This window comes from Zootoca vivipara, chromosome Z (assembly GCF_963506605.1).
Source record: "Zootoca vivipara chromosome Z, rZooViv1.1, whole genome shotgun sequence".
In the NCBI taxonomy this organism is placed as follows: domain Eukaryota; kingdom Metazoa; phylum Chordata; class Lepidosauria; order Squamata; family Lacertidae; genus Zootoca; species Zootoca vivipara.
The window spans coordinates 17,756,258-17,762,138 of NC_083294.1; positions in this window are offsets into that span (position 1 = coordinate 17,756,258).

The following is a 5,881-nucleotide window of genomic DNA, read 5'->3' on the forward strand; positions in this document are numbered from 1 at the left end:
AGAGTGAGGGAGCTGCTGCAGTGACCTGCAACCTGTGCCATGTTTGTCTTCCTGCTGGAGAACGTGCAAAAGTACACTAGTAACAAGTGGAAGCTGGTTGCCTTGCTGGAAGTGAAGGTCCAGCAACTTGAGGCTGACCTATCCACACTTGGAGCCACCGGGCAAGATGAGGAATTTCTCAATGGAGCAGAGTAGACTGTCCTGGAACAGTGACATGGAGGGGTGCCCATAGGGAGGACTGGTGTTATTTTGAGTAGGTTTTCAGAAATATGCCGACGACACACAGCTCTACTCTCCTTTACATCTGCAGTTGTGGCAGTGGATGTGCTGGTCTGGTAATATGCTGTAGGAGAGGCAACAAACTGAAGCTCAATCCCAATAAGACTGAGGCACTGTTATGGGGTGGTTCCCTAAATAGTATCGGTAGGAGGTTAGGAGGTTGCCTACTGTTGATGGGATTACATTCCTTCTGAAGGAGCATATACATAGCTTGGGGGTACTTCTGGATCCTTTGTGGTTCCTTGAGGCTCAGGTGGCCTCAGTGGCACAGAGTCTTATAAAGCCCACTGACCACAACCCCTTCCTTTAGATTCATGTGGGTGCAAACAAAACTGCCAGGCAGCCTTTAACGTATAGCAGGGGACTCTGGGCAGGAAGCTGAAGATCCTTGGAGCACTGGTGGTTTTTTCAACACACCTTCCTGTTAAAGGAAGTGTCCCAGGAAGAGAGAAGAAAATTTCTGAAGTAAACCATTGGCTGTGCAGGTGGTGTCAGGAAAGTTTGGCTTCTTTGACCAGGGTCTCTGCTTCCTTGAGGAAGGCCTTCTGGCAGGAAATGTGTTGAAAAGAATGTGTTTGCTAAGGGTCTCGTGAACTTGATCAGGAGGGCTGTAAGCTAAATCTTGAGGGCGAGGGAGACAATATTACAGACAGCAGGGAAACACCTGGATCTGGGGACAATAGCTTCATCAATGCACAAGAAACTGAGTTGGTGCTCCAGAAACCTACTAAAGGGATTGAAGTTGATCTTAACAGCTCTGGAGTGTAGGACTCCAATGGTTTCGAGTTACAAGAAAGGAGATTCCAAATAAACACCAGGGAGAACTTACTGGCAGTAAGAGCTGTTCTATAGTGACTTGGAACTCCTTGGAAGGTTGTGGACTCTTCTTGGAAGGTTTTTCAGCAGAGGTTGGATGTCATGGATGCTTTAGTTGATTTTCCTGCATTGCAGGGGGTTAGACAAGATGACCCTCAACATCCCTTCCAATTGTATAATTATATGATTCTATCAATAGGTAAAAAGTAATTAAATCATAAAAGAATAAAACAAAACAAAGGCACATACAGCAGTATGAGAAACCGTTGTTGTTGTTGTTGTTGTTGTTGTTGTTGTTGTTGTTGTTGTTGTTGTTGTTGTTACTATTATTTTCAGGCCCAAAGGCCTGTCAGGTGAAGGACAGCAAGGAAGAAGCCAATCTAATTTCACTAGGATGGGAGTGCCAAAGTTGTCTGGGAGCAGTGACGAAGAATACAATCTTTCAGACACAGTGGACATTTAAACCCTAATCCTTCCCACAAAGGATCCTGGGCACTATAGTTTGTTGAGGGTGTTGGAAACTAGATTTGTGATAGGTAAACAACAGATCCCAAGATTTATTATGAGAAGCCACATTCTTTAAATACATGCAGAAGGCTGCTGTGGACTAGGCCCTTCCAACATGGACAACGTTTTAGAAAAAGGAACTGGGTGTGCAGTGAGCTTTCCTGTGGTCAGTGGTGCTTGATCTCGAGGTTTGTGGTTCTGATTTTGTTTTGAGATTTTGCAGGCAGTTTTGCAAATCCGTATGGTGTTTGGCTACCAAGTTTGCAAGGAACATCCTTCCTTGGAGGTTTTTAAGCAGAGGTTGGATGGCCATCTGTCAGGGATGCATTGAAGGGGGTTGGGCTAGATGACTCATGGGGGTTCCTCCAAACCCTACCATTCTATTATTCTAACCTGCCATCTGCATGTTTCTCCTTCCTTCCACCAAAGCAGGTGGTGGTTTTTGTCCTCTCTTACTGCCTCACTTTTGCGCCTCTTTCACTTGACCCCAGCAAAAGAGTGCTCTTATATTGAGATCCTGCTTATGGGCTTACCTCTGGCGCATCTGGTTGGCCACTGTGAGTATATTATGTGCACCACCTTGAGCTCCTTGGAAGAAAAGTGGGATAGAATAGCAATCAATCAACCCCCTTTGGTGAACCTGTACACTCTGGAAGGCAGCAGAAACTGAATCTGCTTCAGGATTGATTATCGTTGGTGAAGAGAAGGGTTGAAGAAGGAAGGTTCTCCCATGCCTTCCTAGAATTTAAGCACCAGTTATCTTGCTCTTATTAGTATGCAAGCTTTCTTCACATAGTCAGAATTGTATGGTTGGAAGGCACTCCAAGGGCCATCCAGCCCAACCCCCGCCATGCGGGAATCCCAGCTAGCATCATTGACATATGGCTATCCAAGCTCTGCTTTAAAACCTCCAATAAAAATGAGGGAGCAGCTGGATTTTGGTTGGAAGCATCAGAGGCTACCCAATTGACTTAGGGACTACACTCTGGATTTGCGTAGGGTTTGTATCTTAACTATTTCTTCTCCCCAAGATATCCTGCAAGACAGTGGAGGTTTGATGAGCCCCATCTGCGCCTCACTTCCCTCTGCAGCACATGCAGAAACTGCCTTCTTCACCGTTGGACCCACTATTGGTCTCATCTGCTGGAGCCTGTCTTTGCATGCAGAATAAATCCCTAACTCAGAGCTTTCCAAACTTTTTGTGTTGGTGACACACTTTTTAGACATGCATCATTTTGTGACACAGAAATTAAATTTTACTAGCAAAGCAGGGGTTAGACTAGCCAATTTCCAGCCCTGGAAGGAGTGTGGGGTGTGTTCACATGACACACCTACACACACACAGTTTGAAACCTCTGCCCTAATTCATCAAGGGTTTGAGATACACCAGCTACTCTCTCCTGGTTTAGCTGGCCAGTCAAAGTAATTTAATGGGGTGTTGCTGCTGTCAGAAGATGACAGCATCTAGGAGACATAGGTAAGAGCTGAGGACAGGGTGGGGACCAAAGGTGGGCAAACTATCCCAGAAGGAGCAGGACATGCTCACCAGAGGTATTACTCCTCCTCTAACACCTCATATACCGTGGAGTATTGTTATTTATGGTCACAATTATTCAGTGATCTGGTCAATATCACACAGTTTACCATAGAAGCCCTTGCCCTGCCCCAGGTAATGAAACTGAGCTCCTCCACCAGGTAGAGGTGGGAGTCTCATCTGGCTGCCCTTCAATTCAAGGATGGTCATAGAATCATAGAATTGTAGAGGTGGAAGAGTCCCCTAAGTGTCATCTAGTCCAACCCCCTGCTGTGAAGGAATCACAGCTAAAGAGTCACTGACATGGCCATTCAACCTCTGCTTTAAAAACTTTCAAAGAAGGAGAGTCTCCCATCTTCAAGGTTGTGCCAATTGACTCTTACCTTCAGAAATTCTTCCTGATGTTTAGTAAGAATCTCCTTTCTTCTGACTTGAAGCTATTGGTTCAGGTTCTATCCTCAAGAGCAGGAGGAAACAAGTTTGTTCCATCTTCCATGGGACAGCCCTTTAGATATTTGAAGATGGCTGTCATATCCCCTCTCCACTTCTCCAGACTAAACATCCCTAACTCCCTCAACTGTTCCTCATAAGGTTTAAAGATCTTTGAGAATCTTGGTCACCCTGCTCTGTATGGGATGGGTTTTAATGAGTAGAAGAGTATACAGTATATTAATTGCAATTCATCATTCCAGGCACCCATTATGTGTTGGTTGGACAGAGTTTCAAAATACTTGGGGCAAAATTAAAAGCATGGGAATTGGGTTGGAAAACCTTGTTTCCAGCAGATTCAGCTATGAAGTAAGCTGGCTCCCCCTTTCTTACCCCACTTAACAAAAATATCAGGCAAAAACTTGTAAAGTAAATTTAAAAATAAGATTCATTTTATAATCATGCATTGGTTCACAGCAACAGTAGCAGTAACAGCTATAACCAGCTTCAGGCTTGTGCCTAAAGCTGGAGCAAGAGGCATGTCTACATCTAACACTGGTCAAAGGAAGAGAGAGGGAGGCAGGACAAGAATACTACTTTATCTTCTGGAGAAGAGGGGAAATGACATCACACAGAGCCATTTCTACAGTTTCTATGGTCTGAGTATCTGTGCATCAGCAATACAGCTCTATGGCCTTAGCCCTTTCTCATGCTAACTACGTAAGAATATGCATTTGTTAGGTTTGGCTACTAATTTGCCACACTGGGTAGCATTCACTTTTCTTTTCTTTTTTTTTTTGCTGCTGTATTACAGGTTGAGTCATATGAAGCTTATGGTCTGCTAAGACCCCTAGATCCTTTTCACATGTACTACTGGCAAGCCAAGTGTTCCCCATCTTCTTCTTCTTCTTTTGTGCAGCTGGTTCTTCCTGCCTAAGTGTAGAACCTGACATTTATCCCTATTGAAACTCATTTTGTTAGTTTGGGCCCAATTCTCCAATCTGTTAATGCCATCTTGAATTCCAATTCTGTCTTCTGCAGCATTAGCTACCCCTCCCAGTTTGGTGCCATCTGCAAATTGGATTAGCATCCCCTCAAAACCTTCGTCCTAGTCATTTATAAATATATTTAACAACAATGGGCCCAGAACAGAACCTTGTGGCTCCCCACTTGTCCCTTTTCCCCAGGATTATGAGCAACCATTGGTGAACACTTTTTCAGTTCAGTCAGTCAACTGGCTACAAATCCACCTAACAGTTACCTTGTCCAGATCACATTTTACCAACTTCTCCACAATAATATACTGTGGGACTATGTCAGAAGCTTTGCTGAAATCAAAACTTAAGTCCACAGAATTCTCCTGTCCTGACCCACCAAGAAAGAAATGATATTCATCTGGCCTGACTTGTTTGTTTTTTGAGAAAGCTGTGCTGGGTCTTAGGTATCAATAGCATCTTTTTACCAACTTTAGATAAGTTTTTAGGAAGGTGCGGCTGGTCGAACAGTGTGTCTTCTGGAAGAGGACAAAAAGTTGGCACTCAGAAGCCAAAAATGGGGGTGGGTGGGATGCAAATTCCTCAGAGCTGCACCCCAATAATAATGATTTATTCAGTTTCAATTTCATTCCACCCTTCCTTTGAAGGAGCCCATGTGCAACTCTGAGCTCCTTTGGAGGAAGGGCAGAATAGCAACTGGATAACTAAATAAATTTATAAATACACACCGTGACCCTAGTCCTCATTGAGGTGTCTAGACCGGTCGCCTCCAGACAGAGTCCTAGATAGTGGAAACCTAAATGATGGTGATGATGATGATGAAGGAGAAGGTGGATAAAAGCCCGCCAGGCGTCCCTTCAGCACCGCGGACAACTCCGGCGCCTCGCCTGGCTTGCCAACGGCTCTGGGGGGCTTTGTTATGTTAAGGATGCTTCTTGGTATGGGAAGTGAACCCGGGAAGGGGGAGGGGAGGTGGGGAGAAGAGGAGGAGGAGCGCCCCCTGGGGAGGGGAGGGGGCTCCGCTCAAGTGACGCCCACAAGCTTTGCCAGGGGATATCCCTCGCTGCTGCTAGTCCTGTCACCCCCTCCCTCTCCCCCACCCCAAACCGTTCCCAGCAACGCAGGGAATAGCCAGAGGTCGACCTGACGCAGCCCGGGCTCCGCGGAGGGAATGTAAAAAGGACCCGCTGCAGCCGCAACAGCAGCGCCCGGAGCTCCAGGTTGGCAGTCAGAGCTCCCTCTGGGGTTGGGTGTCTTTGCGTGCCTTTCCCATTCCCTGAAACCCCAACAGGAACCTCGACTCACTTTCTGCCCCAGCACG